The sequence below is a fragment of the Lampris incognitus genome, chromosome 19, assembly GCF_029633865.1.
Source record: "Lampris incognitus isolate fLamInc1 chromosome 19, fLamInc1.hap2, whole genome shotgun sequence".
Taxonomy (NCBI): Eukaryota; Metazoa; Chordata; class Actinopteri; order Lampriformes; family Lampridae; genus Lampris; species Lampris incognitus.
In genome coordinates, this window is record NC_079229.1 from 4,405,941 (window position 1) to 4,429,912 (window position 23,972).

The window sequence follows — 23,972 nt, forward strand, 5'->3', positions numbered from 1 at the left end:
GATATATTAAACCGAGCCTCAAATGTGATTTGTAACCAACAAAATACTGCATGCTGCATTTCAACTGGGCCCATTTTTCTCTTTGAGTGTACTGACAAAGGATATTTTCCGGCGGCGAAGAGAAGAAACATTTTTCCTTTTTCGTTCCTCCGCCGGTGTTGTGATATTACGACACTCGGGGTGCACTTTCTACTGTGAACTGTCTAATTTCCCACAGAGAGACACCGGTCAACGGGGAGCTGGAGGGCGGCGGTGACTTGCAGACTAGAGGGGAGCGTTTGTCATCAAAAATCGTTCCCGGTCCAATTTGCTGGCAGTACGTACTGCAGGGATCGTCTCCGAGTCTATACTAGAAGTGGTGCCCTCCCCTCCTCCCTCGCAGGGCCGTTCTTCAAGCTCCTGCATGCGGAGCGCTCAACCCCGGCGACGCCGGTTCAGCTGCTCACCGCTGATACCGGACAGCCCCCAAATGTATCTATCAGCTTGTGTGAGATGGACTGAACCCATGCCACAGCTCCCCCGCGGCGCCCTAGAAATAAGAGCGCGTGCCCGGGCCCCCTCGGCGTGGGTAAATAAAGCTAAATGTGCAACTTCAAGACTGCTGCCACTTCCAAGGTGAAAGCAGAAACGGGAACTTGATCAAAACAAGACTTGTTTTGACAGAGTCGCGCTTACTGAGTGAAAAGAGGGGGGGGGGAGGGGGGAGTCTTCTCGTAACGTGACTCAACCACACGTGCATCAAGGGCAAATGAACTGCAATGTTCTGTCAGTGCTCATCCGGTAAACTTCTGCTGCGTAGGAAGCAGGTAGCGCAGCGTGCCTATGTACTGACTACCGTGGCTAGCTATCAGCAGGCAGGGGGCTGTGCTGCATACAGGTGGGGTCAACGCTGACCTGAGGCTGGGCTAAAAATGGGCAGCGGTGCACATAATGTAAACACACACACACACACACACACACACTTTTCTCTTCTGGATAAGATAAGACAAGTTCGCAGTATACTTTGTGCAGGGTGGATGATGACTTAACACTGCTTACATAAGATTATAGGTGCATGAATATTAATACAGCACTTGCCTAAGGACCATACTGAACAGGATAGATAGACACACACATATATATATATATAAAGCCCAGTGGTGACAGTACACGCTGTAGCATGGCCGTAAAGGTCAGCACTGTTGCCTCACAGCAACAAGGTCCCGGGTTCGAACCCCGGGTCGTCCTCTGTGTGGAGTTTGCATGTTCTCCCCGTGTCTGCGTGGGTTTCCTCCGGGGGTGCTCCGGTTTCCTCCCACCATCAAAAAGACATGCATGTTAGGGTTAATACTCCTGCCTGTGCTCCTGAGCAAGGCAGTGGAAAGAGGTGCTGGAGTTGGTCCCCGGGTGCTGCAGCTGCCCACTGCTCCTGTACAGTAGCGTGGGTTACATGCAGAGAACACAGCTCACTGTAAGAACACAACGCCAAACAAAGTGGCTTTCTTTCTCCTCAAACATGTATTGCAACGTGTACCCGCCCACGTGGGAGACGGGTTCACTGTTATGAAGGGTGGCATGGGCCTTTATATTTGGGATGGGCCTTTATATTTGGGATGGGCCTTTATATTTGGGATGGGCGGGCCTTTATATTTGGGATGGGCCTTTATATTTGCAGACGGAGCCATAGTTTAGGCTCTAACGACATTAGTCTGATGTGAATACTGGGGGGGAAACAACAGAGCAAATGGGAAGTGAGTAGATTAGACCAGTGATTGTCCAACAGGCTCCACCTGGTGACAGCCTTGCTGAAAGGCCTACCAATTGCACTCCAGCTGGCCCAAGGCCTTAACTTAAAACCAGCCAGTTGTCGTGTAATTTCCTTCTATTACAGACAACAGTTATTACACCTGCACACCGCATTACAACGACGCAAAAGTTAGTTGTTAATCATTTTAAAAATAACATTTGCCTGAGCTAGCAATGCAGACCTTGACCTCGATGCAAGCGGATTGGGACTCGGCAGTCGTTGACTCTAGCTAAGATCACTACACACCGCTACCGAATGGATGCAGGAAGAGCCGGAGCTGCAGCTGATGCTAACTGCACTCACGCCTGACGTTCTGAGACCGCCGATGCAAACTCGCTCACCCGTCTCACTGCGATGGTCGGTGTTTCATTATCATCAATCAGTATCAGTAGTACCAGTAGTACCAACTGTAGTACCAGTAGTACCACCACCAGTAGTACCACCAGTAGTACCACCACCATCAGTAGTATCAGCAGCACCACCTTTGCGGTGTCAGTATCAAGAATCAGTAGTAGTAGTAGTACTGCAGTAGTACTACAGTAGTAGTACTGCAGAGGACAGGAAGAAATGGAAATGCATGATGCTCTGTGGCGACCCCTAACAGGAGCAGCCAAAAGTAGTAGTAGTAGTAGTAGCAGCAGCAGTAGTAGTAGTAGCAGCAGTAGTAGTAGTAGAAGTAGTAGTAGTAGTAGTAGTAGTAGAAGTAGTAGTAGTAGTAGTAGTTGTAGTAGTAGTATTAGTAGTAGCAGCAATAGTAGTATTAGCTGTAGCAGCAATAGTAGTAGTAGCTGTAGCAGCAGTAGTAGTATTAGTAGTAGCAGCAGCAGTAGTATTAGTAGTAGTAGAAGTAGTAGTAGTAGTAGTCGTAGTAGTCTGGGGAGGTGGTACTTGGGAAATCCGGTCTGGTACGTGGTCTGAGAGTTGGTCAGCCTCTGGATCAGGGGAGCGTCCTGCCACGTCTTCAGCTCTGTTGAGAGGCTTGCGGGCGAGGTTAAGATGATAATGGTGGCACTAAACTACCTTCTCCCCTTTTACACACAGGAGGAGCAAAGTCTCCCCAAACCTCCAGATACAGAACAACACTGCTTATATCAGACTGTTAGGCAGCCCAGCAGCTTGTTCATCTGAAGGGCATTTTACTGCAGATAGAAACATTTAAAGATAAACTGAGATCCAGAAAGAAGAAAACTAATAGTGTTGCGCTCTGCAAGTTTATGTGGAGCATGGGTAATAAAATTTGGCTTTCAAAAGACAAGTAGGCAAAAATTAAAGATGCGGAGAGGCAGAGAGAGAGAATGCAAAAACCAAAAGGAAAAAAACCCCCACTACAATATTCAGCACTATACAGAGAGAACAGCACAGCTTTCAGACGGAAACTAGCAAACTAAGAACGCATACGCGAGGTTAAACTACGCCATACTTTGTACACACTGTACAAACACTGCACACATCATTTCAATCATTTTAAAATGATATAATACTAGTAACAGTAATATATACAACATTATATTTACATAATTATGTGTACACATAATTGTACACGTGAACAGGATTTTTTTTATTTTGATATACTTTATTGATCCCGCAGGGACACCACTCTCTGCACGTAACCCATCCCAGCTGGGTAGCTAGCTAGCTAGCAGCACCCGGGGACCAACTCCAGTTCGTCTCGCCATGCCTTGCCCAGGGGCACAGACAGGAGTATTACCCCTAACACGCGTGTCTTTTTGATGGAATGGAAACCGGAGCACCCGGAGGAAACCCACGCAGACACGGGGAGAACATGCAAACTCCACACAGGGGACGACCCCCAGGGTTGGACTACCCCGGGGTTCGAACCCATGGACCTTCTTGCTGTGAGGCGACGGCGCTACCCACTGGGCCACCGTGCCAGTGATAAATGGATTAATGGGAATGCCGCTGCACACTGTTGGCATTTCTTAGCCAATCCGTTCTATGTTTTAGATCAAAACGATGCACAGGCCATTTTGGGGAGAAAGCGGCTGAACACGCTAACGGGGACGGTTAGGCACAAGGTCAATGAATGAACACATATCTGACAACAAGATGTTTCTGTGTAACTGAATAATGGGGGACGGGGTTGAGGTGATGCAGGCGCAGGACGACTGGTTTAACACGGGCAGAGATGTAGTAGAGACCCCACACTGAGGGGTCTGCTGCCACAGGCTGTTTATTAACAAGGCCGGTCTGTTTCACCCTCCAAGGGAATTCCATGCAGGGCTCAAACTCCGATTTTCTTTTTACCTCGTCCGTGTTGTCAGATCGTGGCCGCCATGTCCATCAGTGCCCAGAGGGGGAAAAGGTTAAAGGTTAAAAAAGTTTAAAAAAAAAAATCCTTAATCAAATTACTGACTCAACATCATAACAATCACTACTTCCACAGTTGGGACAAGAAAAAAAAAAAGAAAAGAGCCAAACCCAAACAGAACTTGGTCGCATGACATCGGGCTAATGTACTGATGTACATCACCCGTGTGTGTGTGCATACGTGCATGCATATGCGCATGCATGCATACATGCATGTGCACGTGCATGCATGCATGAGCATGCATGAATGTGCATGTGCACGTGCATGTGCATGTGTGCATGTCTCAGTGTTCAAGTTCCCACGTCAACAAGTCACCAGTAAACAAGAAGATGCGCCGCGACACTTCTTCTATGAGGCCCCTGAGTACCCAAACAGCATTAGAGGCGCAGGAAGCGGGCAGCCCCCGCTTGACAATCCACACGACCTGGGATGAAGCCGGGAATCTCGCTTAATGCGGTTTTATCGGGAGTGAGAGCGTCACTCGAAGTGTTATGCCTCCAGGCCTCCGGGCGAGCAAACAAGTCCAATATGCCTTTGATCAAGTGCGACTGGCTGCTCGGAGTCCTGGTGCGGAGAGAGAGGGGGCGATAGAGGGAGGTGCAGGGTGGCCCTCAGCGTTTATCAAAGAGCCCTTCACCGCCTTTGACAACACCACTTCACTGGTCACAGCAGCATACCGATCCGGAGCAGCTCAGACAGAAAGAGGCAGGGATCTCTCTCAGGTCTGGCTGCCGTGGACGGACTGCCAAGCAGAGCTCCCGTGCAGCGCTGTGCTGATCATCTGGCTGTTCCTCTCGCGAAGAGCTGGGGGGAAAAACAACTGTAGGAACAGACGCTGTGTGGTGGCAGCGCAAAGTTTACAATTATTTCTTTCGATTTTGAATGAAAGAATAAATGAAAGCCACTTTATTTGACATTGTGGGTTTTTTTTTAGTTTCCCCCCTTTTCTCCCCAGTTGGAATTTTAGCCAATTACCCCTCTCTTCCAAAAACTCCCGGTCTCTGGTCCACCCCCTCTGCTGATCCGGGGAGGGCTGCAGACCACCGCGTGCCTCCTCCCGTACATGTGGAGTCGCCAGCCGCTTCTTTTCACCTGACAGTGAGGAGTTTCACCAGGGGGACGTAGCGCGTGGGAGGATCACGCTATTCCCCCCTCCCCAATAGGTGCCCCGACCGACCAGAGGGGGCGCCAGTGCAGCGACCAGGATACATACCCACATCCGGTTTAGCACCTGCAGACACGGCCAATTGTGTCTGTAGGGACGCCCGACCAAGCCGGAGGTAACACGGGGATTCGAACCAGCGATCCCCGTGTTGGTAGGCAACAGAATAGACCGCTACACTATGGCGTTCGTATTGCGAAATGTATTCTTACAATGGACTGTGTTCTCTGTATGTAACCCATCCTACTGTATAGGACCAACTCCAGTACTTTCCACTGCCTTGCTCAGGGGCACAGACAGGAGTGTTAACCCTAACATGCATGTCTTTTTGATGGTGGGAGGAAACCGGAGCACCCCGAGGAAACCCACACAGACGCGGGGAGAACATGCAAACTCCACACAGAGAGGGCCTGGGACGGCCTGGGGTTCGAACCCCGGGCCTGGGACGGCCTGGGGTTCGAACCCGGGACCTCTTGCTGTGAGGCAGCAGCGCTGACCACTGGACCACCATGGCGCCTGTATGTCATATAACCCTATCTATACACACACAGACCTAGTTCCCTACACATGCACACTTTTTTTCAGAGGGATCAGAGCACAGGGTCAGCCACAGCGCAGTAACCCTGGGGCAGTTTTTTGGGGTTCAGTGCCTTGTTCAAGGGCACTTTGGCAGAGATGTTGGGCACCGCTGAAATACACCCTGCGGTCGGTGCCGGGGATCGAAAATCTGTCAGTTACTGGTTGGCCTCTTTACCTCCAGGCCATCCTGCCACAACAATGTGTATTTATGTCCGGGTAGCGTAGCGGTCTATTCCGTTGCCTAGCAACACGGGGATCGCCGGTTCGAATCCCCGTGTTACCTCCGGCTGGTCGAGCGTCCTTACAGACACAATTAGCCGTGTGTGCGGGTGGGAAACCGGATGTGGGTATGTGTCCTGGCCGCTGCTCTAGCGCCTCCTCTGGTCGGTCGGGGCGCCTGTTCAGGGGATAGCGTGATCCTCCCTCGATCCTCGCTACACCCCCCTGGGGAAACTCCTCACTGTCAGGTGAAAAGAAGCGACTTGCGGAGTGGGAGACACGGGTTCGCGTCCCGGCTGCGGCGGTTCCCAGACTGCCCCCCCCTAAATCGCTACGGTACATATCTGGCGCCGCCCCCCCTCCCCCCCGCCCCCGCCGCTGTGTTACCTGGTTCTTCAGCTGCCCAGCATGTGGTGCTCTGCTGACGGGACGGTTTCTGTCTCTGCGCCCGCCATTCACCTCCTCTGCCCGTCTCTCCATTCATGTGTTTGTTTGTGTCTGCCGTACTGGCTGTGTCGCTGACCCCGTTTACACTTGGCTTTAAAATGCGTTTTAAAACAGCGCTAAATACAAGTGTAAACCACCACCAAACCGTTTTGTGAGCCGGTTCCTCAAACCACATGCCGAGGTGGTCTGGGACGCATTTGACCACATGTCTTTTGTGGTGTAAACTCTAATGCGTCCTGATGCGTCCCCGACAAGGACGTAACATGAAATCACCATCTTCTTCTTCTTCTTTTTCTTCTTCTTCTTCTTCTTCTTCTTCTTCTTCTACTTCTACTTCTTCCTCTTCTTCTACTTCTTCTTCTTCTTCTTCTTCTTCTTCTTCTTCTTCTTCGGAGTAACGAAATCTGGTCACAAATGGCCAGCAGGACGCATGTGGAGACGCATGGTGGACACACAGGTGTAAACGGCGACGTGTCTCCCCGTCCACTTGTGATCCGATCGCCCAAGACGCATTTTAAAACCAAGGTAAACAGGGCCCCCCCCCCCTCTCTCTCTCTCTCTCTCTCTCTCTCTCTCGACACATGTACAGGCGCCATCTACAGGACAGGCCCTGTTTACCTCCGGCAGCTCGCGGCCTATCGAGAAGCCTGGTAAGTCACATGGCCGTCAGCGATCACCAACGATCCTCCGCGAGCGCACAACTGGCCGTGTCCGACCGCCCGCGAGGTGCCCGGCGCCTCCTCTCCTTCCTCATTACGGCGGGCGGGGGAGCGTCGCTGGAGGTGAAATAACGGGTCTGCTCGGATACGAGGAGGAGTAATCTAGGACAGGAATTAAAATTTAATCCCCCCCCCCAACAACATTTCAACGACGCGTCTGATTCGTCTCCCGCACAACGGCGCCATTTGTAAACTCGGGCATGAATTATTAAGGGGGGGGGCGGCTTTGCATAATGCCGGCGGTCATACGGACATCTTTCACATCCTGGCACGTGGCGGGGCACGGCCCCCCTCGCAGGTTATGATTCAGATCATAACGGCACCGGGTGTGCTTTGCTTTTGCACAAGCGAGACTTATGGGCAAACAAGAGGGAATACTTAATTATACGGAGCACGGGGAGGGCTGGGGAGCACGGGAGGGGGGGGGCTGGAGAGCACGGGGGGGGCTGGAGAGCACGGGGGGGGGGCTGGGGAGCACGGGGCGGGCTGCGGAGCACGGGGGGGGGCTGGAGAGCATGGGGGGCTGGAGAGCATGGGGGGGGCTGGAGAGCATGGGGGGGCTGGAGAGCATGGGGGGGGCTGGAGAGCATGGGGGGGGCTGGAGAGCACGGGACGGGGCTGGAGAGCATGGGGGGGCTGGAGAGCATGGGGGGGCTGGAGAGCACGGGGGGGGCTGGAGAGCATGGGGGGGCTGGAGAGCACGGGACGGGGCTGAGGAGCACGGGGGGGGCTGGAGAGCAAGGGGCGGGCTGGGGAGCACGGGTGGGGGGGGCTGGGGAGCACGGGGGGGGGGGGGCTTGCTCCTGACCCAAGTGGCGATTACTTTCCGGTGTAATTTCTATTATTTCCCTCCCAGATCGGTTCCTATACACGCAAAGCGTCCCCGCCATTACCGGAAGGCAGCATGCGGCTCCGCTGAGGAAACTGCTGCATATGCAGCATTTCCACCTATATATATATATATATATATATATATATATATATATATATATATATATATATATATATATATATATATATATATATATTTATATTTATATTTAGATATATATAGCAACTGCCAACAAAGACATGACTGCAACCATATGCCACTCAGTTATTGCTGTGTTTATCTTTTTTCTTTCTTGTCCTCCACCAGCAGTCGTTTAGATGCAGCTACGTCATTTGCATACTGGCACGCAAGAGATGTTAATTAAGGTCAGTTTCAGGATATGCAGTCGTATGTCAACCCCCCCTCCCTCTCTTTTGCTCCCCAATTGTATCCTCGAGCTAATTACCCCACTATTCCGTCTCTGCCCCACCCCCTCCGCTGATCAGACTACCACATGCCTCCTCCCCAACCACGTGGAGTCACCAGCCGCTTCTTTTCACCTGACAGTGAGGAGTTTCGCCAGGGGGGACGTAGCGCGTGGGAGGATCACGCTATTCCCTCCCAGTTCTCCCCCCGCCCCCCCGAACAGGCGCCCTGACCGACCGGAGGAGGCGCTAGCGCAGCGACCAAGACACCAGTTGTGTCTGTAGGGACGCCCGGCCAAGCCGGAGGCAACGCGGGGATTCGAGCCGGCGATCCCCGTGTTGGTAGGCAACGCAACAGACCGCCACGTTACCCAGACGCCCCCCCCCCCTCGTATGTTACTGCGCTAGACCTCCAGCTGCTGGGGGCTGCAGGGTTTCTCTGTGGTGCGTGGCAGCCGCGGGGGGCTGGTGACGTCACCGACGTCAGAGATGGCGGTGCAGCCTGTTACTGCTGTGAGGTCACAGTCCCACCCACGCTGGAGTCTGTCAATCACTCCAGCGTGATTTTATGACGCGGTGAAAAGAAGAATAAATAACCTCAAACAGCGCCGCCGTTGTTGTTATTGTGGTGTGGACAAAGGGTGGATGGTGAGACGCCCTCCGGTGGCGTTAAATCCACCACCCGCGGCCGAGACACGGCTCCAGCCGGCCTCTCAATCTCGCTTCACCGCTGCACCGTAAATCATGTAAAAGGCACGCATCCATATTTAAAGGTTTACATGCAGGGGCCGTTAAGCGCGTGCCGATGACCCTCCACCAAACCCAAAGATGCCCAAATCTGCCCTCCGCGGTGACGTCAATGCGTTTTTTTTCTTCTTCTTCTTTGCTTTTGCTCTTTACTTAAGAATAACCCGCCGCCATTGATTCGGCGGTGATTAAAAATTGATTGGCACTTGGGTCGGCTGCCAAGGCTGCACGCTGCTCGTGCCTCGCCGCTGTTTTTGGTACCTCGGAGCATCAGCTGCAATAAAAGGAGATTGCTCCTGCCGCCGAAGAGCCGAGCGGGCCAAAAGGTCCGGTTCACGGAGGAGAAATGAGCAATCCGGGAGAGAGGAGCTCACCTCCAGCACCTCCCTTGGCAGCGTCTCAGAAGAAAGGGGGGGAAAAAAAGAAGATGGCCCCTGCACCAAAGAGCAAGTTCAACCCCACACGTGACAGTATGGCAGCCATGCTTCATCCGCAACCCAGTTTGTCAAGTGCAAACAGCATTGCGTCTCTGTGCTGTGTCCTCGAGTCCGGATCCGGAGACCGGGACTCCCCCCGGTCACGATCTGCCTGCGGTCATTGCTGTCGGTGCCTATCAGCTGCAAGGGCATTCAAAACGAGGCGCTCTTGCTGGCACATTATGTATACAGTGAGGGAGGCGCACGTAAGGTCGATGCTGTGTCAATGCGTGCGCGCGTGGTGGTGGGGGGTGGGGTGGGGTTGGCCCCCGGCTTCCCCTTTAGCACGGGCCACCAGGGCCGACACACGGGGGTGAGGGCCACGTCAACAGACAGGGAAGTGACAGGAGAGCGGTGCCAAATTGGGGCGTCCTCCCCTCGTGGACTCCCTCCCTTTCTCTCTTCTTTTCTCCCTCCGTTCACCTTCTCATCTCATCTCATCTCATCTCATCTCATCTCATCTCATCTCATCTCATCTCATCTGCACGATGCTTGCACATGGAAACGTGCGCGCGCGCGCGCGTGCCCAGATGAGGGTGTATGAGTAAGTGTACTGGCCTCCATCTGTTGGTGCAGCTCGGTCTTTGCTGGGGGCGAAGAGTCAAATGGTGAGTCACGCGGAGGCGTGGCTCAGGGAGGAGGTCAGTGTGGCATGGGGGTGAAGAGCTGGTCAAGGTGGTGGTGGAGGTGGAGGTGGAGGCGGAGGCGATGATGTACTGTACACCGCTATTATCTCTGGTGCATTATTGGCCTCACCACTGACACAACCACACCTCGCCAAATACCAGCTTGTTGTCACAGCAAAGTTGTGTGTTTGTGTGTGTGTGTGTGTTTTATTTTGCGCCTGTCTGGATTTGGGGTGCCGGAGGCCATCGTGACGTCACCGCAAGTCATGCGCCCGGCAGCTCCGCGCAGCAGCCCAAGACGGACGGAGCGCCGCTCTAATTAGTTGACCTGTCACCGTCAACACACACACAGCTGTGCAAGTGCCCAAGGACGGAGGCTGCGTGCAGGAGGAGGAGGGGGGGCGGGGCGGGGGTAAAGGGGGTTTGGGAGGTGCAGAGAAAGCCGGCAGGGTAAATAAGACACTGACGAATACGCCCCAGACTAGCGCCATTGCCCTGAAGAGGACGGATGCGCCATCGTGCTGCGCTGATTGGCCGGGAGGCTGTACGCGGCAGCGCTCCTTCCCCTGGGAGGGGGGGGGGGAGGCGGGGCCTGTTAGGATATTAGTTTTATGAGTTTTGCGAAGGGTACTGCATTTCCATAGCTTTTGCTTAATCAGAAAGGTACAACAACAAAGACCGACCGGAGAGCAGCCAGGGGTAAGGAAATGTGACGTGACAGGAAGGCTGGGAACGACGATGTCAATCCAGCATGTTGGCCACTAGCTGTCAATGCTCTCTACCACCTGTGATATATATATATATACACATATATACACACATATATATATATATGTATATATATATATATGTGTGTGTATGTATGTATGTATGTATGTATGTATGTATGTATGTATGTATATGTATATATATATGTGTGTGTGTATGTATGTATGTGTGTGTATGTATGTATGTATGTATGTATGTATGTATATGTGTATATATGTGTATGTGTGTATATGTATGTATGTATATATATGTGTGTATGTATGTATGTATGTATGTATGTGTATATATATGTATGTATGTGTATATATGTATGTGTATATATGTATATATATGTATATGTGTGTGTGTGTATGTATGTATGTATGTATGTATGTATGTATGTATGTATGTATGTGTGTGTGTGTGTGTGTGTGTGTATGTATGTGTGTATGTGTGTATGTGTATATATATATGTGTGTATGTGTATATATATATATATATGTGTGTGTGTATATGTATATATATGTATGTATATGTATATATGTATGTATATATGTATATATATATATTATGTTGAAGCACCGCCAGAATCTAAGTCACTCACTCACAACCTGACATTTAGTCTCATGTTAAGCTGTACCATCTGTGTAGATCCGGGGGGGGATTGTTCTATGACTCTCCCCAAAAAATGCTTGTTAGTGCATCTGAAAATATATGTGCTGTTGTAAGATGTTACACATTTTGCCTTTTTTATCAGCAATATAATCCTCACTGGTGAGGGAATCAGAAACGTATATTTTTCTGCACCCCCACCACTATTCTCTCTTGCCCTCTCCCTGGTATTCCCTCTTGCCCTCTTCCTCGTATTCTCTCTTGCCCTCTCCCTCGTATTCCCTCTTGCCCTCTCCCTCGTATTCTCTCTTGCCCTCTCCCTCGTATTCTCTCTTGCCCTCTCCCTCGTATTCTCTCTTGCCCTCTCCCTGGTATTCCCTCTTGCCCTCTTCCTCGTATTCTCTCTTGCCCTCTCCCTCGTATTCTCTCTTGCCCTCTCCCTGGTATTCCCTCTTGCCCTCTCCCTCGTATTCTCTCTTGCCCTCTCCCTCGTATTCTCTCTTGCCCTCTCCCTGGTATTCCCTCTTGCCCTCTCCCTCGTATTCTCTCTTGCCCTCTCCCTGGTATTCTCTCTTGCCCTCTCCCTGGTATTCCCTCTTGCCCTCTCCCTCGTATTCTCTCTTGCCCTCTCCTTCGTATTCTCTCTTGCCCTCTTCCTCGTATTCTCTCTTGCCCTCTCTCTCGTATTCTCTCTTGCCCTCTCCCTGGTATTCCCTCTTGTCCTCTCCTTCGTAGTCTCTCTTGCCCTCTCCCTCGTATTCTCTCTTGCCCTCTCCCTCGTATTCTCTCTTGCCCTCTCCCTGGTATTCTCTCTTGCCCTCTCCCTGGTATTCCCTCTTGCCCTCTCCCTGGTATTCTCTCTTGCCCTCTCCTTCGTATTCTCTCTTGCCCTCTCCCTCGTATTCTCTCTTGCCCTCTCCCTCGTATTCTCTCTTACCCTCTCCCTGGTATTCCCTGTTGCCCTCTCCTTGGTATTCTCTCTTACCCTCTCCCTGGTATTCCCTCTTGCCCTCTCCTTCGTATTCTCTCTTGCCCTCTCCCTCGTATTCTCTCTTGCCCTCTCCCTGGTATTCCCTCTTGCCCTCTCCCTCGTATTCTCTCTTGCCCTCTCCCTCGTATTCTCTCTTGCCCTCTCCCTCGTATTCCCTCTTGCCCTCTCCCTGGTATTCCCTCTTGCCCTCTCCCTCGTATTCTCTCTTGCCCTCTCCCTCGTATTCTCTCTTGCCCTCTCCCTCGTATTCTCTCTTGCCCTCTCCCTGGTATTCCCTCTTGCCCTCTCCTTCGTAGTCTCTCTTGCCCTCTCCCTCGTATTCTCTCTTGCCCTCTCCCTCGTATTCTCTCTTGCCCTCTCCCTGGTATTCTCTCTTGCCCTCTCCCTGGTATTCCCTCTTGCCCTCTCCCTGGTATTCTCTCTTGCCCTCTCCTTCGTATTCTCTCTTGCCCTCTCCCTCGTATTCTCTCTTGCCCTCTCCCTCGTATTCTCTCTTACCCTCTCCCTGGTATTCCCTCTTGCCCTCTCCTTGGTATTCTCTCTTACCCTCTCCCTGGTATTCCCTCTTGCCCTCTCCTTCGTATTCTCTCTTGCCCTCTCCCTCGTATTCTCTCTTGCCCTCTCCCTGGTATTCCCTCTTGCCCTCTCCCTCGTATTCTCTCTTGCCCTCTCCCTCGTATTCTCTCTTGCCCTCTCCCTCGTATTCCCTCTTGCCCTCTCCCTGGTATTCCCTCTTGCCCTCTCCCTCGTATTCTCTCTTGCCCTCTCCCTCGTATTCTCTCTTGCCCTCTCCCTCGTATTCTCTCTTGCCCTCTCCCTCGTATTCTCTCTTGCCCTCTCCCTCGTATTCTCTCTTGCCCTCTCCCTCGTATTCTCTCTTGCCCTCTCCCTGGTATTCCCTCTTGCCCTCTCCCTCGTATTCTCTCTCGCCCCCCCCCCCCCGTATTCTCTCACTTGGTATCGTCCACGTGGCTTCATTCGAGGTAGGATGTCACAGAAACTCCGTCGACAGATCCGCAGGTAAGACGTTCCGTCACCTCTAACCTGCTCAGACAAGTCAGTCTTTAAGAGGTCTGAAGCGTTTCTGATGTGCCAGCTAGCTGGTCTGGGTGGTCTGTTAGCTAGAACCGGGAGTCAGACAAGCTAACTGTAGCTCCGCTGAGCCGCTGCAGAAGCAGCTCTCCTGCTATGTCAGTGCTAATTGTTGCAATATGCAAATAATGTGTAATTTCAGCTACACAATTCAAGAAAATCCTGAAAGTATTTTCTGCACCCCCACCATTCTCTCTCGCCCTCGCCCTCGTGTGCTTGTTTGCAGTCACGTGATTCTGCTGACGCGCGAGATTCAAAGATGGAGGGCCGGAAGTGAACTGCAGCATGGACGAGATGGAGCTAGTTTAGCCGGAACTGTGCTAGTTTAGGCGGTATTATGAGAGAAAGGTGTAAACAGGAAGTAAGACATGTTGGACATGATCTTATGTTATGAAGGGTGGTCACTGTCACACACGCGCGTTATCCGACCCCGCCCCCTTCCCGACCGCAGACGACGGTTCGCGCGAGCCATTTGTTTCCGGCGTTTTAGGTCAATTTCTTGCACCCCCCCCCCCCCATGCACAACAACTTTTGGTACTCAATTAAAACCCCTTGTGGTTTGTCAGTTAATGACGCCAAACACAGGCATTTGGAAAGTTCGTGACAGCGCCTCCTGTGTAGAAAATCCACTTCCTGCCCTCCGTCCGCAGTTCGTGACGTCATATGCAAGCAGCCTATTCTCTCGCTTGGTATCGTCCACGTGGTTTCATTCGACGTAGGATGTCGCAGAAACTCCGTCGACAGAGACGCGGGTGAGAGGTTCTCTGTGACCTTTAACCTGCGCAGACAAGCCCGCCTTTAGATGAGAGTTGGGAGGTGTTTCTGACGCGCCAGCTTGCCGCCCTGGGTGGTCGGTTAGCTGGAGACACGAGGCGCACAAGCTAACTGTAGCTGTGCTGAGCCGCTGCAGAAGCTTCTGTTCTACAGTGTTAAGCGTTACAATATGCAAATGATATGTAAATTTTAGCTACACAGTTGAAAATGTGCAGTCATCACTAAACCTATTTCGAATTACAGACTGACGACAGTGATCCGCTTTGCTAACAACAAAGTCACACAACAGTTGTGTGTTTCACATCCACGACAGTGTGTGTCCGTTGCAGTGACCGTTTGATTCACATTCAGCCCGAATTCCCGTCATGCTTAGCGGGCTGATCTAAAAGGTGAGTTTTTTTTTTTTACGAATGCAAATTTGTCCTCCGGTGACCTGCGCAGGTGAGGAGAAGTGAAGAAGAGTAGCCGGGAGGCCGCCTCGGTGAAGAAAAAGAAGGAGAAAGTTATCAGAAAGTAGTTGAGGAGTCGAGGGGTTGAGGAAAAACACGGCAGCGCCGGTGGAGCGTGGAGCACGTTTCCGTCCACACAGCTCGCTCGGTGCCGGTGCCGGTGTCGGTGCGTGCGGAGGCGGTTGTTCCGTCAGGCTGTGGGCCGGGGGAACACGAAGAGGAGCTGACTGAGGAAGAGGCTGAGAGAGACACGGTGCGCTGGCTGCCCGACGTCTCCTGCTCCGCCTCGGACACCGAGGTGTGTCTCTCCATCTCACCCTCGGTGTGAGCGCCTTCTCGGTCTCACGCACGCACACGCACACGCGAACGCGCGCGCGCGCACTGGGCACAGAAATCCCTCATCTTGTATCTGGTTCAAGGTCCACTGCCGTTGATGACAGTTGATGACAATCCAGCAGGGAAGAAGGGAATATCGCTTGCGACTCGAGCGAGGAGAGAGGAAGAAGGAGGGAAGGCTGTGCGGCCCGAGTGAGGGATGAAACGTGAACACGGGGCAACATGGAGAAGCGGGCATCGATTTTCTGTTCCTGTCATTGATGAACAAACATGACATTTTGGTCCATCACAGTAGGCCCCCTTTGGTGAAGCGGCGGGTTTTGCGCGACAGACGGACGCGTGCAGGATTAGCGCTGACACGCACTTTTCACGCATCGATCACGTGGAGTTGTTCAGTTGGTTTCCGCTTGCAGGCCCGTATTAATCATTCAGCTGGTACCGAACCGGTCGTGAGTTCGGTGTCATGGAGGCACTTTGGGCATCTTTTCATGGTGACAAGAATGAAGGCGGAGACAAACGGGGTTACTGAGCTCTCACCTCACACGCACACTCACACGCACGCACTCATACACACGCACGCACACTCACACGGACGCAAACACGCACACTCTCTTGTGCACGCACTCACGCACGCGCACATACGCACGTACACGCACACGCATGCACTCGCGCGCACTCACACGCACGCGCACATACGCGCGTGCACCTGGGGAAAGCTGCAGCGTGGATGGATGTGCACCCGCGACGTTCGCCGTCGGCGCGCGCATGAGCGCTATAATTCGTCTGATTTCAGGGGGGAGGAGGAAATCAATGAGATTTCGTTAGCCGCACAGCCTGATAATTAATTCTCAAGGTTTGGGTTAAAGACGAGGCTAATGAGGGAAAAATGTAAATGTTATGAAGTTTTAGCAGGGATCCCCTCATGGCGGATATGATCGAAGTTGAAAGTCAATACGGAGTGCGTAGGAGAGGTTCTGGCTCGCGCTCATCCGCCCGGTGTTTTGAATTTAAAATGCTTTCAATAAAAAAACCCGCGGACTTTTTTTCCGACAGACTTTTTAAGTGTGGAGGAAGGTCGGCGTGGCTGTGCAAATAAAGAGCACGTTTTAAAGTTGTATTTTATTTTTTTTTAAATTATGCACTTTCATAGACTTTTTGTTTTTGGTATTGATTCACACGGACATCGAAAACATTACAGTCGATGCCTTGAACGGCCACGTCCCCCCTCCCCCCCCCCCAAACCGGCTCATTTAGACACATTACCTGCAGGGAACACAGCTTAACCTTACGCTAGGTTTGCTTTTTTTTTATTGAAGCTGGCATCAAATTAAAGATTCAGAAATGAAGGAGGGGGGGTGAATAAAAACAACTATTGATGTTTCAGGAATATTTTTTTTCTCGGATAAATATTAAAAGTGACTTCAAACTTTGATCGGGTTGTGCTGAGCGTTCGGCATCAAGGATGGCCCTCGCTCCTCGTTCCACCTGTCACGCGGCAGCACGTGCGTCTGCTCGCTGCGGCCACGCCCGGCTTGCAGGTCTGCAGCTCCACCTGTTGCTGCCCAAGCTATGGGGAGGAGGCTACGAGGGCAAAAACAAGACGTAGTAAAAGAATTGCATCCTTTTTACCCCCCACCCCACCCCCACCCCCTTTTCTCCCCAACTGTACTCGGCCTATCGACTCTGTCCATAACTGTAGTCCACTGACTTCCGGTTTCTACTGCAGCCGTCACACCGGTTTCCTGTCGGCGTGTATATTTTCCGCGACGCCTGCCGGATGTGCCATGGATACGTCACTGACCTGCACAGACGTGTCGACAAACTCTCTGCTGCAGCCGCCAGCAAGCGGGTGAAGAGCTTCAAGTTGTGCAAATCAAGTTACGCCCACAGTTATAACAAACAGGAAACTGGTATGACCGCTGCAGTAGCCACCGGAAGTCCAGTGGACTACAGTTATGCACAGTGTATTACCCCACTCTCCCGAGCCGTCCCGGTGTCGCTGCTCCACCCCCTCTGCTGATCCGGGGGAGGGCTGCAGACCACCACATGCCTCCTCCCATACATGTGGAGTCGCCAGCCGCTTCTTTTCACCTGACAGTGAGGAGTTTCACCAGGGGGACGTAGCGCGTGGGAGGATCACGCTATTCCCCCTGCCCCCCCCCGACCAGGCGCCCCGGACGACCAGAGGAGGCGCTAGTGCAGCGACCAGGACACCCGCGGACACGGCCCGTTGTGTCCCGAACACGGGGATTCGAACCGCTGCACCATCTCTTATCAAAGAGATGGCGCAGCCTTCTTTGCTTTGATGGCGTATGCTTATGCAGTAAATTAATTAAGAACATTTGCATAAAATGCAGATAGCCAAGTCTTATTGCGGTTAAAATGGGGTTTTGTTTTGTTTTACTGCGCAAACACAATTCAGAATGCGTGAACAACGCGTGTGGAAAAGCAGCAGAATGTGTTATTGTGTAAATAAACAAGTGTGCAGCGATTTATCAGTGGCGAGGCTCATTATCCCGAGTCCTTCATCACGGCCATCCCTCATGCAGATGCTACACGTGGTAATCAACCGACCAAGGACTATATCATGCGGTGTGATTGAGACGTGTGCAGAGAATAAATGCGAAGCGCAGCTTGGCTTCCTGGCTTCAGTGCACGTACCCATCCCTGTGTGCGTTCGTGCGCGCACGCACGCATGCATACACACACGCGTGCACACACGCATGCATGCGTGCGTGCACGCGTGTGTGTTTGTGCATGCGTGCACGCGTGTGTGTTTGTGCGTATGTTAAGCTGCGTATGTTCATGCGTGAGCAGTGGACCGTGAGTGTGTAAAGGGTCAGAGCCGGGTGAGGGGGGCAGCGGGAGACTCCTGGGACCCAGCAGATCAGGCGGAGGGAGGGTATGGGGGCGGGGGGTGGGGGTGGGGTGGGGGGGACATGGAGAAGGGCAGGGAGGTCGAAGTCTGCGAAAGGCAGCTTAATCGGATAGGGGTTCACCCAGGGAGAAGAGCTGCTCCCCATCATACACGACCGGCACCGAAATGAAACGGGCCACTTTTAACGACACGGGACTGCGGCGAGGCACGTTTGTATTGCCCGACTCTCAAAGAAGAAGAAGAAGAAGAAGAAGAGGAAGAAGTGGAGACGGGTGTTTCGCTCAGAGGTTCCAGGAAAATATGTATTTCGCAGACCTTCGTGTGCAAGCCCGCTGATGCAACGCAATGCCGCGGAGACTCGATAGGCACTGTCGTGGGTCAAGTTCTGCCTCTTCTCCCACCAAACGCGTCTCGGCGCATCCATCAGTGCCTTGTTTGGTTAATAAACTGTCAAACGAGGCACCGAGGGCCATGCTCACACGCATACAGGAAAATTCATGAGGATGTTGCACACACAGGATGTGTGTTTTCATCCCCTTGATCTTCCGCAGATTCGAGCGACGCACGGCGAAGGCAGGGAGGCAAGGAGAAGGATGTTGCTCTGGGCCTTACAAATGACCTAGATAGTGGAGTTTGAATTTCATTTACCTCTATCGCAACATCTAAGTGTACCTCACTTTCTCTACATATACATATGACAACCGTGGAAGTAGGGCAGATACAAAAACAGCCTTCAGGTTGGGGGGGCTTTTCTTGATCACTGCCGCTTCACCCAGTCGTTCGCTCAATCACAAGCACACCCCACGTGCACACGTGCACACGTGCACACGTGCACGATGAAGTGGGGACGACTGAACGAGACGAGACAGTGAGCGAGCGAGAGAGAGCGAGAGAGAGAGAGAGAGAGAGATACCGCCACATTTTTATTCCCAGAGAACTGATCTGCTCAATATGTGTTTTGTTCTTCTGCCCCCCCCCCCAATAAGCATAATTTGTCTGTAGCCCGGCTAAGTTAAACGCTTGCTATTCTGCTGCCGGACTGAACATTTCCCCCCATGTCATGCTGGGGTTACAGGTGTTAACCGCGGCCATTGGGACTATTGATTAATGTGAAAAGCTGTTTGGCTAGCTTCCTTCAACCACAAAGTGGCTGATCAGAATTCTGGACTGTGCCAGTCTGAACAGTTTCTCGCTGAGGCCTAGAAGGAGAGATGAGGAAATGGCAGCGAGGGATAAGGAGAGATGGAATAGGAAGACACAGAGGGAGCCAAAAGGAGGTATGAAAAGGGGGGGGGAGCAGCAGATATGGGCAGATGGAGATAGAGTGGGGAGGTGGAGAGAGAATGGGAGAGTGAGCGAGTTGGAGAGAAATGAATCGAGAGGGGGAGAGAGAGAGAGAGACCCCCTCTCGTATCATCACCAACGCCTGCAATGCCAAGAGGTGAATAGTAATAGGAACGCCCTTACCCGACTGGTCCTGAGGCTGAGAGCACAAACCTGCTCTACTAACACACCTCAGGAACGCAACACATCACCAGTCGGACCCAATCAAATTACCAAACGGTTAAAACAAAACTACCTCACCCATCGGCAAACACAAGCAAAAACACAGCGCAACATGCAGGGCTATCTGGCTGTAAATCGACAGTGCACCACAGCAGGTTATGTGAGCATGGCGACTGACCAACAACTAAAGAGAACCTTGACTGTGTGCAGACTGAGCGAGCACAGCCTTGCTGTGGAAAAGGGGAGACGCAGGAAACCTGCTCCCTGCAGAGCGAAGGCTGTGCTGTCACTGCAGCCTCAGTGAGCCTGAAACAGAGCTTCACTTCCTCGCCACATGGGAAAAATAGCAACATCCTAGAGAAGCACATTTTAAACTATTCCAACTGATAACACAAGGTTTTCTTAACATACCAGAAGAGAAAAACTACCAGTCCTACTAGGGGAAGACCCAAAGAGCTGCAAGTTAGCAGCAGTCTATGTTGCTGCCTGCCATAAAGTGAGGCACAGTGAGTGTAAATTAGCAGCAGTCTCTGTTGCTGCCTGCCATAAAGTGAGGCACAGTGAGTGTAAGTTAGCAGCAGTCTATGTTGCTGCCTGCCATAAAGTGAGGCACAGTGAGTGTAAGTAAGCAGCAGTCTATGTTGCTGCCTGCCATAAAGTGAGGCACAGTGAGTGTAAGTTAGCAGCAGTCTATGTTGCTGCCTGCCATAAAGTGAGGCACAGTGAGTGTAAGGTAGCAGCAGTCTATGTTGCTGCCTGCCATAAAGTGAGGCACAGTGAGTGTAAGTTAGCAGCAGTCTATGTTGCTGCCTGCCATAAAGTGAGGCACAGTGAGTGTAAATTAGCAGCAGTCTATGTTGCTGCCTGCCATAAAGTGAGGCACAGTGAGTGTAAATTAGCAGCGGTCTATGTTGCTGCCTGCCATAAAGTGAGGCACAGTGAGTGTAAGTTAGCAGCAGTCTATGTTGCTGCCTGCCATAAAGTGAGGCACAGTGAGTGTAAGGTAGCAGCAGTCTATGTTGCTGCCTGCCATAAAGTGAGGCACAGTGAGTGTAAGGTAGCAGCAGTCTATGTTGCTGCCTGCCATAAAGTGAGGCACAGTGAGTGTAAATTAGCAGCAGTATATGTTGCTGCCTGCCATAAAGTGAGGCACAGTGAGTGTAAGTTAGCAGCAGTCTATGCTGCTGCCTGCCATAAAGTGAGGCACAGTGAGTGTAAGTTAGCAGCAGTCTATGTTGCTGCCTGCCATAAAGTGAGGCACAGTGAGTGTAAATTAGCAGCGGTCTATGTTGCTGCCTGCCATAAAGTGAGGCACTGTGAGTGTAAATTAGCAGCAGTCTATGTTGCTGCTGCCATAAAGTGAGGCACAGTGAGTGTAAATTAGCAGCAGTCTATGTTGCTGCCTGCCATAAAGTGAGGCACAGTGAGTGTAAATTAGCAGCAGTCTATGTTGCTGCCTGCCATAAAGTGAGGCACAGTGAGTGTAAATTAGCAGCGGTCTATGTTGCTGCCTGCCATAAAGTGAGGCACAGTGAGTGTAAGTTAGCAGCAGTCTATGTTGCTGCCTGCCATAAAGTGAGGCACAGTGAGTGTAAGGTAGCAGCAGTACATGTTGCTGCCTGCCATAAAGTGAGGCACAGTGAGTGTAAATTAGCAGCAGTATATGTTGCTGCCTGCCATAAAGTGAGGCACAGTGAGTGTAAGTTAGCAGCAGTCTATGTTGCTGCTTGCCATAAAGTGAGGCACAGTGAGTGTAAGTTAGCAGCAGTCTATGTTGCTGCCTGCCATAAAGTGAGGCACAGTGAGTGACAGCCACCTGACACGTTGTTGCTGCCATATTGGATGACAGTATATTCTTTTGTTTCTTTGCTGCAGTGTGTTTCTTTGCTGCAGTGAGTTTGTTTTCAACGGTGGTTTTCAATTAACGTTGAGCTGTTTTCAGTATTTAAACGCTTGCTTTGGCAACATGTGCATCGTTACGTCATGCCAATAAAGCCATTTGAATTTGAATTTGAGAGCGAGAGAGAGAGTGAGAGATTGAGATGTGTGAATAGAAGGCCAGGTAGCATGAGTTACCATATCTGAACTGCAGGACATGAATCTCAGTCCATCAATTCTGTTCAACCCCCCCCCCCCCCAAACAGCACCGTGCCGGCTTTAATGGATGGCCGGCCATTAAGTAAGTCATTTCAACAGCTCATCTCAAACAGAAGTGAGAGTACGAGTCCTGCTCCACAAAGAGATCCGGATCAAGGTCAGCGACCACAGCAATAGCAACGACGCAAGGCCCTGCCCCCCCCCCCGCCCCCCGCCCCCCTACCCGCCTTCTCCGGGTTGGTGAATAACGGAGGCTTCGCTGCTCTGGTAAATAAGTTCAGAAGCTTTCACCTTTGTCCTCCCAAAGCGTTTAAACATCTGCGATCGCTACGACCGCGAGGCGCAGCTCCACAAAACAAATCTTAGCCATTTGTGCGAGGAAACAGCCTTCATTTGGGGAAGGTGGGTCACTCGCTTACATATCGTAGCGGCGCTGCTCTTGAGTCTCTCCCACATAAATCAATTCTGCATAAGCTCTGCAGCCGAGAGAGGCTGCCTTTTCATCACCCCCCCCCCCGAGGATCTTCAACAGCTGAATCTTTTTCTTTGTTTGTTGTTGTTGTTGTTGTTGTTGTTGTATCGGTGCTTAAACATCCGTGGCTGTTTACATTGCCATTTATGCCCTCAGCATTGTATCACAGGCCATTGGCGCCCTGGCCATGCCTCCCCAACTGCTTTGAGGTTTAGTGCCGGGAAGGTTCAATGTGCTGTATAACGCACCGGTGCTCCCCAGCATTTCAATCCAGCTCGCAAACCTCTTTCATTAAAACCCCTTTCAACAACAGATGCCAGGGACGCGTTCAGCAAACCGTCCAACTCACGTGACACGGGCATGCACACACACACGCCTATGAGCACATACACACCCGTAAACATGCGTGCATGGTGCACACGCACACACACGCCTATGAGCACATACACACCCGTAAACACACATGCATGGTGCACGCACACACACACACACGCCTACGAGCACATACACACCCGTAAACACACATGCATGGTGCACGCACACACACACACACGCCTACGAGCACATACACACCCGTAAACACACATGCATGGTGCACACACACACACACACACGCCTACGAGCACATACACACCCGTAAACACACATGCATGGTGCACGCACACACACACACACACGCCTATGAGCACATACACACCCGTAAACACGTGTGCATGGTGCACACACACACACACACGCCTATGAGCACATACACACCCGTAAACACTTGTGCATGGTGCACACACACACACACGCCTATGAGCACATACACACCCGTAAACACACATGCGTCGTGCATGCACACACACACACGCATATGAGCACATACACACCCGTAAATATGCGTGCATGGTGCACGGACACACACACGCCTATGAGCACATACACACCCGTAAACACACGTGCATGGTGCACGCACACACACACGCCTATGAGCACATACACACCCGTAAATATGCGTGCATGGTGCACACGCACACACACGCCTATGAGCACATACACACCCGTAAACACACATGCATGGTGCACACACACACACCAACACACACGCCTATGAGCACATACACACCCGTAAACACACGTGCATGGTGCACGCACACACATACACGCCTACGAGCACATACACACCCGTAAACACGCGTGCATGGTGCACACACACACGCCTATGAGCACATACACACCCGTAAATATGCGTGCATGGTGCACGCACACACACACACGCCTATGAGCACATACACACCCGTAAACACGTGTGCATGGTGCACGCACACACACACGCCTATGAGCACATACACACCCGTAAATATGCGTGCATGGTGCACGCACACACACACACACACACACACACACACACACACACACACACACACACACACACCTATGAGCACATACACACCCGTAAATATGCGTGCATGGTGCACGCACACACACACACACACACCTATGAGCACATACACACCCGTAAACACGCGTGCATGGTGCACACACACACGCCTGTGAGCACATACACACCCGTAAACACGCGTGCATGGTGCACACACACACACACACGCCTGTGAGCACATACACACCCGTAAACATGCGTGCATGGTGCACACACACACGCCTGTGAGCACATACACACCCGTAAACACGCGTGCATGGTGCACACAC